At 34.5% G+C, this 13,030-nt stretch overlaps 1 protein-coding gene and 2 long non-coding RNA genes across 5 annotated transcripts in view; 2 read left to right on the top strand and 1 right to left on the bottom strand.

The window, feature by feature from the left end:
- Positions 1–821: 821 nt before the first annotated feature.
- Positions 822–4,433, top strand: LOC149781576 (uncharacterized). 2 transcript variants are annotated; one of them, XR_016414737.1, is made up of 4 exons: positions 822–1,505; positions 2,329–3,344; positions 3,725–3,955; positions 4,300–4,433. It is a non-coding gene; the product is annotated as an uncharacterized LOC149781576 (long non-coding RNA). The 2 variants fall into 2 exon arrangements; XR_016414736.1 differs by lacking the exon at positions 822–1,505 and having other exon boundaries at positions 1,515–3,344.
- On the bottom strand, positions 4,011–11,713 carry LOC149781575 (uncharacterized). Its single transcript, XR_016414735.1, has 3 exons — positions 11,574–11,713; positions 10,535–10,683; positions 4,011–5,900 (listed from the first exon to the last, which is right to left on the bottom strand). It is a non-coding gene; the product is annotated as an uncharacterized LOC149781575 (long non-coding RNA).
- Positions 11,714–11,836: 123 nt separating this feature from the next.
- Positions 11,837–13,030, top strand: part of LOC149781574 (uncharacterized) — a 44,373-nt gene continuing 43,179 nt past the window's right edge. For both annotated transcript variants that reach the window (XM_089935616.1, XM_089935615.1), the window contains exon 1: positions 11,837–11,971. The gene's annotated coding sequence lies outside the window, so the exon portion shown is untranslated. The remainder of the gene's footprint in view (positions 11,972–13,030) is intronic.

The raw sequence follows: 13,030 nt of genomic DNA, 5'->3' as shown, positions 1-13,030 counted from the left end.
TGTCCCACCCAGTCACATTATCCTGACACCGGGCCGACCAGTCCTAACACTAACTTCTTAATGCTGAGCGCCAAGCGAGGCAGCTGTTAGTACCGTTTTTGTAAGTCTTTGGTATGACTCGGCCGGGGATCGAACTCACGACCTCCCGCATCCGAGGCGGACGCTCTAACCACTAGGCCACCGGAGCGGTCTATGTATGTATGTATGTATGTAGGTAGGTAGGTATTATCGGGTTCTTAGAGAAGAGCATCAGACGATTCATGTGGTTGTTTCTTTTCGTTTTTGACTCCCAAAGATACGCGGCAAACGAAAGCACTATAGTCATTGACAGTTACAATTTGTCAATACCCCATTATATCATTATATAACGAATGGTTTGCACATTTCTTCCTTTCATACAGGTGATATAGAACGGTCAGTGCTTTTGGATCCTACCTTGATGTCGTAACGTCCTTTATCTAAATAATCTTGTTTATATCCTCTGACTACATTGAACAACCTTACAACTGCAATAATAAACATTGCATAGAAATCAACAGAACCGGATCAGGTCAAGTGTTAGAGTGGGGGTGGATGGGGATTTTTCCTAAATTTTAAAAGTGTCATGACCTTTCTCGAAAGTGCATGTAAGTAAACGTCTATGTCTGTTAACTCAATGGATACATACTACCCAATATACGTGCTCAAGAATAAACCGATGGTCAAATTTCAAGTGACAAGTGACTGAACGTTTGTAAAAGTGTACGTTTTTATAGACTGGGCGATCCGGAAAGCTTTGAAACCCAACCCAACCCCCCATTCGACCAGGATCATATTGTACATATGTAAACTAATACACGCAAATGTATATTCACGGAAAAATGAATTAAACGGCATAATCATTAATATTGATTAACTCGATAGCCAAAGCTTGATGAAAATGAAATTAAATACGAGAAGATGTTTATTACTGACTGCATTTAGAATCATTTCGTCATTACGCATGACTGCACTTTGAATAATCTCAGTCAATTCTCACAGTACACTACAGGTGAGTACATTTGGAATCAGCTCACGTTATACTGACATTATACACGAGTATTGTTGATAGTTTTACAAAAAATTAGATTTCTTGTATGATAGGCTATTCAGCTCGGGATCCCACCGAAAGTATACCCTTTATACCACTCCTTATACCATTTTCTTAATTTTAATAAGATGAAGATTGCGTAGACAAATAAAAAAAAAAAAACGTATACGTCATCGTCGTCCAGTGGGCGGGTTATGAGTCACGGGGTTTTAATTTAAATATCTACTATAAACAAAAATGGCGGACACACGTGAGAGTCAAAAACGTAAAGGTCGCCCGCGTTTGTCGCTTTCCGAGAAGAAACGTCGAAACACTGTCTGAGAAACCGAACGAGACTTATCAAGAATTCGTCTTGGGGACCAGTTTGTTCGATGGAGAGCATTGATGTAAGAGTTGGACAGGCATCAGGCACTGAAATGGCGAAGTTGTTGGACAGGTAAGCCAATGTCTGTGTTATATGGTGATACACATTAGTTTCCCCAGAATCAGGTGACTGTGATGTCTATGTATAAGTGTTTTCCATTTTTCAATATCTTGTTCCTACTGTATGTTTGAAAGCACACTGTTTTATTAATACAATGTTTGCACAAGGACTTGCTTTGTGATATGCCCAAAATAGATGTGATCGGCAGATCAATATTTCACTCGGTTACTGCATTGTGTGTATTGTATGTTGGGGTGTAATATATTATTTTTTATAACAGCTTGCTCATAAAGGTCATTTTGTACACCTGCCAATTATCTTCGTGGGACAGGTTTTTATAAAATTCGGCGAGGGAACTTCGATACATTTACAAACGTTATCATTATTTATATCATATCTATCCCCCCCTCTCTCTCTCTCTCACACACACACACACACCTTAGGTTAATGTGACATGCACATTACTTGCATAAAAGTTTAATAACCTTATCATGTAAACGTGATGGAACAAATAATAAGATTTTATTGTACATCTTTCAACTACTAGTAAATCTATTATAAAGCACTGTATTGACTACAGTTACAAAAGGATCTCTAGTCATGATAGGAAAGGATGTTGTAGTGCTACCAGAATATATGGCTGGCAGATTGTTATCAGTTAAAGTTTTGAGCTGCAGTCAAGTTAGTTTTATTGATGTGAATTTTTTTTAGATCTATTATTATGTATTCTTGCTTAAATGAAGTATTTCAGTTCTATGTGTTTAACACAGTGCACAAAGAAACAGATTTAAAGCATAACTTATAATACAAATGAATATTTAATTCATATTTTAAGTTACAAAGAATATAGCAAAAGATGAACCCAAGCATACAGAACCAATGGCCAGTACATTTTCATGCTTCACATCAACACCTGGCCAAGTGCTTTTGCAACATACTGAGAGAATGAAGACACCTTCAGTATCTGAAGTATTTGCTATTGAATCAGGAAGGTAAAAATGACAAATTTCTTGCAGATTTTTTTTGTGCTTGGGTGGGGCTTGTCTTACAATTGTCATTCTGCTGAAAACAATGATGTAACAAATGCAATGCTGATAAAGGACATTATTATAACTGCCAGCAGGTTGAGTTCCCACTTCATGCTTTTCTTAGTTTGAGTTCGAAAAAAACCCTTGAATTTTGCTTTCTCAGAAGTGGGGTTGGGTATTTCAACTGTGCCACTTGATGCATAGAAAAAGGCATAATTTGAACTATCATTGTTTTGGTTATGCAAAAAAGTTCCGGTGTACTGGGTTTTTTCCCCCACTCACTACTTAGAGGAACAGTGACTGTATATTGAAATTGTGTCTACATGCCTCATATGCTTTCTTTATGCCGTTTCCCATTTATACATGTATCTATGTCCCACATGCAGTTCTTGCTAACACCCTCTTCCCATCTATCCACTTAGCTCATGATGAATGCACATAAGACATATTTAATTTAAAAACAAAATACTGAGATAACAGTTGAAGTTTGTTTTTGGAAACCACTGGCAGTTCATTAGGACTGGTGATATAACTTATTTAGGATTTAATTTACAGTACTGTAAGTTCTTTTTAAATTTCATTTTTTTATTCTTGAGAATTAAATGACTTGTTGGTTTTCACTCTTCACTGTTATAAAACTTTTGGAATTAAAAAGCTGTTACTGTTTTGATGATTGCTCTTCATGCATTTTTAACTTTATTTTATCTACCTACTTTTCAAGGTTGCCAAACAAATAGATAATATGGTTTTATTACAATGGTCCCTAGACATGAACCAGTGTTGGTTTCCATGCAAGACTGCTAGCAGCTATGGACAATTTTTTGTGAGTTTTCAGTCCTTTTATTTGAAACATATATGTAAACATTTGCTATTGTATACTTTTGTATGAAATTAAAACTACAGTGCATAATCCTTATTTTCTGATTTCTTTTAATGTATTTTTTATCCATATATATTCATCACCAAATCTTCTAGGTATGTAGTTTATTAGAAGTAATTTATTTGAAATGTCATGGTAATGTGGAATATTGAAGGAACAATGATCTGAGGAAAATTTGAATCCTGCTACGCTAAATATTAGCCAGTTCTACAATGTAGCTTTCACTTTATGATATAAATTAAGTTGTCTTATGAATATGGGGTCACCATGACAAAAGAGACCGGCTTTAGGTGCTAAAGGTATTGATTGTGGCATTCTTTCAGAGTATCTTGAGGAGTGTCCTAAATCACATCACCAATACACATGAGTAGATCCTCTCACATGGCTAAGGCATTAATAAATGTCTTCATGAACCTTACCTGGAGAATGAAGAGCTGACAAAGCCTTGGCTTGATGGAGATGATCCCAAGAACAAAGCCAAAGTGCTGAAAACCTTGGCACAGGTGCTCTTGGACCAAAGATTCCTAAATAGTGGAGTATTACTTAAATTTCAGGTATGCCATTTCAGGATTGCAACAATTGCATAGTATTTAAAAGAAAAATGTGAAGACCACTTGAAATATTTTTATTCTCAGCTAAATAATAAATTACTGTATATATTTACCATTTGAAGATCTGAATAAGTTAGAATTCATAAGATGTGTGCACATGATACATGTATAGTGACTCTCCTTCTCAAGTCTTTGGTAATTTCAGGTATAATACATGCACATCAGGTACAAACAATTCCATGACACTCTGTCAATAAACACTTTAGTAAAGATTATTTAATAATATTAATCTGTTAGCAGATTACAAATAACACATGTTACAAGATAAATGTTTTTGATACTTGCAGAAGCACTGCTGAGCTTGAAGTTTTTCATCAGCAGATCATGATGTGCAGTGCCAAGAGATTTTCATACATCCCTCCTGTGTACAGGATTAGGAATGAGCTAGCTGCTTTGGATCACAATATACATAGTGGCTGAGGTGTAATGAGAAACAAAGGAGAGGAGATAGTGTAAGCTTGTTTCGCTACAGGAAATTAGAAATAATTTTATATATTGATTGTGCATTATGATCCCTGCCTGGAGATCAGAAGAATGGAGTATTATTCACATGTACAAGTCATGAAAACTTTGTATTAGATACAAGTCATTTTGCAACAATCGGCACACATTTATATTTGTGGTAAGGAATCTTAATATTTTCATGCATACAGATCTTGTAATTAGTATTGTTATCATTCTAGTGGGTATTTATTTTTATTTGAGCAATGCAAGTCTAATAATTAGATCCAGTGATATGTATATCACTTTCCCAGGGGACTGACACACTTTATTAAGGATATATGGGGTTTATGGAATGTCCTCAGGACGTTTGGGGTAGATGCTGTCATCATGATGATTACTAGCTAATACCTGTTCATGAAAACATGTTGCTTTCTGAAGGAATGGCCAAAAATGCATCCTGTCTCACATAGTATTTTGTGAATTGAACAAATAAGAATGAAAACAAACCCTCAGCAACTCCTTGGGAACTGATCATGAGGCTCTAATATTGGGTAAAAAGTTAATATGGGTTAGCATGGCGATGCTTGTCACACATGTTAAGAAAATAAATTTTTCTTCAAAACAGGCATTGATGTTACAACAAAAAAAGTGGCAGATGGCCCGTCTACCCTTGCAAGGAAAAGAAAACATCCCTACGTCAGGGAGCTTATAAAGAAAGCCCTCATCTATCAACTTGAGGGAAAGCCGGGTATGCAGAGGAGAAGAGAACTAAAGGAAGATGATCCCAGGAGAATATGTAGAAACCTGGCACCTCAAGAACCACCATCAACTCTAGTTTTGGTGTGGTGAAGGAGATCTTTCGATTTTAGTTATGTAAAATATGAAACAGTGTCTGATATATGGAGGTGTCAGCTAAGGCAGGTTACACTTTATATAATATCCTGAAATATCAGTAGTTGAAAATAAAATAATGTATAATATTGTATCTGCAGTTGCTGAAAACTTTTTATATTGATTATTTATGATCGTGCCCACATTGTTTATAGGCAGAAATAGACTAGTGTTAAAAAAAATCTGAAAGCATTATTGTTTGATGCAATTTTATGTGCATTTATAAGAAAACAATGAATAAAATCAATTGTATCCATTTATATACAAAATCATACATGCAAGAAAGTGTTTAAGTTCATGTAAGCCTAGAGGGGATGAAGCCAGTGCATTGTCCATCGGGATATTTGTCATGTATCTGCCAGAAACAGCAAGAGGGAATTACATGTCTCTGTCCAGACCCCAACCTTCCATGTTGCCGTAGTATGAACTGCCTATAGGTAGCATGACTGTTGGCACTCATCAAGTCAACTTTATCACCGAGGACAAGAACATTTCGTCTGTACATCCTGGACAAGGCATATACAGCCTCATCAAGGATTAGATCTTGAAAAATCTGAAAAATTATTCCAATTGTAATATGCTATTTCTAAAATGTAAAAAAATATATTTTAAGAAATAATAGGAGCAAGCGCTTATTCAAATGTTATTCATCTTCGATCAGCAAATTCCACTGTGAAATACACGTGGATCAAAACTGCACATGGTTTTTATTTTGACATGAACACTGAGAGTTCCATCGCAACTAGAACTGATAGTGTATGTTAAGATGGACAGCTCAGAGTTTTTGGGGAGCATTTCTAGAAGTCAGAGACTCCTACATTAGGATCAAATAGGAATGGCTGATTGCAGCTTAGATTTGTTTAGTATAGTGAGGTACCCACATTGAAATCAGGTAATGAAAAGAATCTACTCAATAAGTATCAACTGTAAATTAAAACAAAGTCCTTATCATTTGCATATGTATGCATGTCTGTTTTTGGACAGCTTACAATTTTAAAATTCTTTCACAGTGGTTGCAAAGAAATAACATTTACAACAATCATGTATGTACATCAATTATCACTCTTTGAGAGTCCACCTTGGAAATGGAATTCATTGTAAATGTTGTATTGTAAGAGTAACTTAAACTATCAAAGTTTTAATTCTGTTTGTAAACTGATGTAGTATTTTGATTTTATTGGTATAAAGTGCAAATTGTACATTCATAGGCATGTGCTACACATATCCTATATACAGAAAGAGGTTTTCTGTAATGTAGCCAACATACCGGTCAAGTTATTCATACCTTTTGTACGTAAAAATTTTAAGCTTTGGCATTAACACGCTTAAGGAATATATAAAAGTTATTGAAAGAATTAAAGAAATTTCAAAATTGCCATTGAATCGAGTAAATTTGTTATACAGAAATTATTTGCAGTAATCACCACTTCAGAGGTGGAAACATTGAATGCCAAGCAGACTGGGCAATTCAAATTCTTACCCAAAAATGTTAGATCAGATATGAAGAAGAAAAAAGTTTCTTACAAGCCTTCATGTCAGTCTTCATTCTGGATAAATAAAACAATTTAGGATTATGAAGTCCTTATGCTTATCATGATATTGCATATATAGTATTATCTTAACATATTTTGGGGCTTTAGAAATACACATTAAGGCATGCATCATATTTAAAACAGAAAAATAAAAGTGTAGCATTTATTTCACAAGACTTAAATGGCTATATGAATTCTGTACATGTCTAATTTTATATAGAAAACTGCAATCTAGTCAGGTCTAATTGCTGAACTCCAAAGTCAGATTGCATAGATTTTTTGTTCCCATTTTTTATTTTAAAAAAACAACTAATAAATGTATTACTTAAGTTGGTTTATTAATTAAACTGAAAAAAGAGCAAGTTAACCTTTATAGTATTGAATGTTTGTATGCCACTAGCGTAGATCACTAATACCTACATATGAAATGATTTTAGCTAATCTACCTTTAGGCCTTCATAGAAATGAATTTATCTATTTTAAGTGTATCTCTGAAGCCGCTGTATATATTGGTTTGGAAGAAGGAAATATAGTTGGCATTTCTAAAGTCAACTGGAATACTATTCCAGAACAAAATTCCAGAGTACTGGAAACATTTTTTGAATAATTCCTTATTTGGTTTGGGAATTTTATACTGTTTGGTAGACATGGATCACAGTTGTGGAGTATTACCAGGTAGCCTATACTTGAATAGTGATTGTAAATATTCAGGAGCACTATTATTGGATATCATGTACATTACTTTGGCTTTTCTCAACCGGATTCAGTCTTTAATAGGTAATAATTTTAACTTACCAGCTAAAATTTTCCTTGCTTACTTTCTGGATTGATATAGCCTGAATGCACTAGTTTTAAGATGTGCCAGCTTTGCTATGATTTTAGCATTTGAATTACTCCACACTGTGTTACAGTAGTCTAAATAGGGTTGTATGTAACTGTATAAAACAGTTTTCTGTACCTTATCCTACTGAAAAGCCATAAACTTGAATTAACTTTTTTACTGACATGTTCAGTCCATGATAGGTTATTATCTACCAAAACACCAAGTAGTCTATCATGACAAACCATTTGCAAATTTGTATCCTTCCATGTCAGTCATAATTCATCACTACCAAGATTTGTTCTTTTTTGCCATTTTGAGATAAGTAATATTTTAGTTCTTCCAGTATTTACCACTATGCCCTTGCATGTGCACCAGTTGTCCAGTTTGTTTAGGGCATCCTGTAAATAAATTTATAGTTTGTGCTTTGTGTTTTGGATGTCTGACAATGTTGTGTCATCTGCATAGAGATCTGTAGATGAAATTGAGTCCCTTAGTAAAAAGTGGTAGGCCATTAATAAATAGTATCAATAGCAATGGACCTAAAATTGAACCTTGTGGTACTCCATATCTAATTGTTCCAGGTTCCGACAGAACATTATTTATATAAACATGTTGTGTTTTCTCACTTAACTTTGAAGTAAACCATCTAATTGTGCTTTCATCACATTGGTTGATTTTCAGTTTCTTAAAAGAATTTCATGTACACCAACCCATAAACTTTCCTGAAATCTGCAAATAGAGATCCTATTAGTCAACTTTGATCAAGTGGTTGAAGCTATTTATCAGTTAGAGAGATCAAGTCAGTCTCACATGAATGTTTCTTTCTAAAGCCTGATTGAATAGGGTGTAACAGCAACTGTTTCGTTAAATATGACATGAACAAGCCATGGACACGTTTTTCAATCAATTTTGACAAGTTTTGGTTGTATTGAAATTGGCTGGTAGTTATCAGCATCATTCTTAGAACCAGATTTGTGCATACACATTACTTTTGCAGTTTTCCATATTTTGGGGACAGATGAGGTTGCAATATTTAAATTTATTATGAATGTTATGCTATCTGAAATAGCTGAGGCAGAAGTTTTAATGAGTGGTGGACCAATATGATCAAGTCCTGTAACTTTCTTGATATCAAGTTTACTGAGGCATTTTTTAGCAGTTTTTTTATACCTGTGGGATAGAGAAACATCCCTCCTTAGGCATTTTTCAGTTCATTATACTTGTTTTCTATCACTGGTTCTTTTAACTTAGTGGTAATATTAGTGAAAAAAAAAATCACTCAAAATATCTGCAATGTCAGTGTAATCAGTGACTTTTGTGTCATTTACCAGAAGTGAGTGAATTTTATTTGTCTGATTTTTGTGTGTTACCCCAATGAATTCACTGAAAACTTTCCAAATGGAGTTTGTGTTGCTCTTTGTGTTTTTAAGCATTGATTAATAATAAGGTTTTTTTTAGCCTTTTCAGTCATACTTGTTATGTTATTTCCCCATACTTGATATTATGCATGGTTTCCCACAGCCTTCAATTGGTCTCGTGTCTTCATAGTATCTAGAATTTCAGTAGTAAATCAGTTAGGTTGGATTTCATACTTTACTCAATGTACTTTTAGTGGTACATGCTTAGAGACTACATTCGTAAATCAGTCCACACTTTTAGAGCTTCACATATGTCATCAAAATTTTGGATAATATTCAATGGAACTGTATATAGGTCATCTTGAAATTGTTATTTACTTCAATTTTGGAAAGATCTGTTAAGTGACAGTTTTTGTGTATTGTTCCTATTTATGTTGCATTTAACCTTTCTTGTCAAAAAAGTAGGATTGTGGTCACTAAGACCAACATTTGGTACATTAACATAAGCCACATTGTTTGGTAGGTTGGTATAAATGTGATCAATAAGAGTGCTTGATATTTCTGTTACACTTGTGGGCTCATTTACCAGCTGGACTAGGCCTAATGATTCAAAAAATTCCATCCAGTTACTGTTTATTTGAGTATTGAGTAGGTCCTTATTTACACTGCTGAGTATATATGTTTCTTTCTCCTGTGCATGAACATTTTCTATTTGTTTCAAAGAGTTATCATTCCAAATTGCTTTGGAGGAAGGTGACCTATAAGTGAAACCAGCTAGGAATGATTCTGCATTATTTTGAGAAATTTCCACCCAAATACTCTCAATTTCATGTGACCCCAAGTCAGGTCGCCTTTCTGCATTTACATCTTGTGATGTATACAAGACCCCCCCCCCCAGCTGTCTCTCTGTCCCTGCATAATGGTTTATTGTAGCCTTGACAGTGAAATAGATTATCATTGTGGCTAGCATTTAATTTGGTTTCAGTGAGTCCTAAAGCATGCATATTATTTTCCTTGGAAGACAACATTAACTTAATCTGTTCTATTTTTTCCACTATACCTTGTACATGTAAGTGACCCATGTTAAAACCTTTTGTATTTAGTTTCATATCAATTATATGTATTTCATCGTGCAATGGGGTACTCTATGAGATTGTTTCCATAATACTTTTACTATTTTGGTATTATATAAGGTGGCCATATAAATGAGGTGGCCTCTGTATTTTCTATGGTATCTGTGCATAATCTTCCTTTATCAAATCATATTGGGGTGGGGTGTTGAGTAGCAACAAAAAGTAAAGCAGTTTAAACATACATTGTTTGGGTAAAATAACTAATCCTTTAATACAAGTATGCGTTTTCTAAGTTGTGCAAAACACTACTGACACAGATATTAGAGTCTTTGCCAACTTAGTACCAAACATTTTTCAATATCTATCAATACTTGTTTTGCAAGATATAAATAAACAATTACCCTTACTCTTGTCTGCCTTGTCTGAACTATGTGTAGAGCTTGGTCAGCTCAGTTTTTAGGCTGCACAGCATGTCTTTCTCCTCTCCCCCATCTGGTTTTTCAACTTCTTGCTCCATGCCTCATCCTCCCTCTTCCTCTTAAAGGTCGCTCTAGAATTGAGCTTGAAAGTGAGCTGATTTAAGTCCATCTAATGAATTTTAATATGTAAATGTATTTCATAATTTGACAACTAATATATTCATGATTACTTATTAAAATTATAGGAATATAGTGCTAGCTTTGGATCAGAAATTAATACATGAGAAGTTGTGATTTGATAGAAGTTTTGTTGGGCTGGATCAGGTCAAGTATTGGGTGGGGTGGGGATCCAAAATTCAAAAATGGCCCCTACTTTCCTCGAATGGGCATCAAAGCAAAGTCTATGTGTCTATTTACTCAGTGTGCACAATACCCAATAAACATGTCCAAGAATAAAGCTGTGGTCAAACTACAGCTGACAAGTGACTGTACGTTTGTGTGTGTGTACCTTTTTATGATCTGGCCCCGAGTTTTGAACCTAGATTCCACATTCTAGTCGAAGATTTATAAAAAAAAAAAAAAAAAAAAAAGAAAGCTTATTTAAAACCTTCTGTATGTAAAGTATTAACTTGGAGAAATTCTTTTCCGCTTTGTTTGAAACGTCAGAAAGATGGGGTTTGGGGGTCCACTGGTGACAATCTGGTTAGAATTTATAAATTGATTAATGAAATTACGCAATTCTGAGCATTTTTAAATATGCCTGATGCTTTTCATTTATAAAATTGAGTGGTGGGGACGTGAGGGAGTACGAATTCTACTGGGCAAGAAATAGAGTGAGTATTTAGTGTTTTTGCAATACTGTACAGAGCACGTCGTTTTAAATTATTCTCGTACCACAAAAACTTTGAAATATAACTATAAACGTAGTTCTACATGCATTTCATTGTTTCCTCTCACAATTAAAATTAGAAAGCAAAAGGATAAGAAGAAAAGAACGAGATCAGAAGAAGATCGTACTCACTGTTGTTGACATTTTGGGCGGTCTCATAGCGTGGTTGTGTTTTACGTCATCATCTTCAATGTTTACAATGTGGCCTATTATGCAAATTTCGGTCACCGGAATTATGTGTGTTATTCATTCGGGATCTGCCGATAACTGCCGAGCGGGATTTCAACATGGAGACGATAGATTCGTTACTCTACGTACGAAGATTTCAGAGAGCTCGTTTTTCATAACGAGAACCCTTATGTACTTGATATTACCCCAGAAATGCCTTTTAAATAGTATTTAATCAGTTGATATACATAAATGTCCCAACATTTTTGCAAGAAAATTCACCTTCAGCTGCACTATTGTGCTTTTAAGAACAGCTACCTGTGGAGAAAGAGGAACATCAACACAGAGCGAAACTAAGATAGGTAAGAGCTGTATTTTACCATAAGCACACATTGTTATCTACGATATCTAAACATACGCGGAGTGATTATAGAAAGCGTGATGTTCATTGGAACATTAGTCATTAGGTTGTTGTTGTGTTTTTTTTAGGGGGGGGTAACACCATTTTTCAGCACACGAAAGACTAATATACATGGCGGCCAGTATTAATGGTGGAGGAAGAACTCGACGATCAGATGTTCACATTTTTTCATGGTAGGTTAGATAATGGTCATTAATACAAACACAAGGACATATATGCAGACAAAATACCTAAACATTGGTGATTGTGTATCAATAGCCGCATGTATCATCTTAAAAACTCATCTTCGAGTACACCCTTAATCAGCCATCTCTCCATCAAGGTACCTATTTCAGATTTTTTAATTTGCTTGTTTGTCTGTTGATTTAATTTTATTTATTATTTGCATATTGATTGTGCAACTCTCATGTTATAGAGTTTATCTAATTAACAAAGTATGTGAGCAAATAAGAAAATATATTAACTAAGAAGCTATGTATGTATGTATGTATGCATGCATGCATGCATGCATGTATGTATGTATGTATGTATGGATGTATGCATGCATGTATGTATGTATGTATGTATGCATGCATGCATGCATGCATGCTTGTATGTATGTATGTATGTATGTATGTATGTATGTAACTGACTGACTGCTGACTGGCTGACTGAACTGACTATCTTTATTTCCTCTTTAACACAGATCAATCATATCCAGATAATTAAATCATGAAATACAACAGAAAAGTGACAAAAAGACAACAGTAGTACTGTGGCAGCTACCATATTGACAAAACGAAATATCTCAATACCTGCAACTATGCAAATCTGTAATCATTTGTCTTAGCATGGCACTGATCTTTTAAGAATCGTTTGATGATGATAATATTTCTAACATGTAAATACATCTATATTGTTGTGTGCTGAATATTAACTTTGAAATAGTAACGAAAAGGAAATGGAAAACTTATAACATTGTAATTTTATTTGTAGTGTTTTCTACATGACACATGTATTT

The sequence above is a fragment of the Sinohyriopsis cumingii genome, chromosome 15, assembly GCF_028554795.1.
Source record: "Sinohyriopsis cumingii isolate HCF-2022 chromosome 15, ASM2855479v2, whole genome shotgun sequence".
NCBI classification, from domain to species: Eukaryota; Metazoa; Mollusca; class Bivalvia; order Unionida; family Unionidae; genus Sinohyriopsis; species Sinohyriopsis cumingii.
This window is presented reverse-complemented; position numbering and strand designations above follow the sequence as displayed.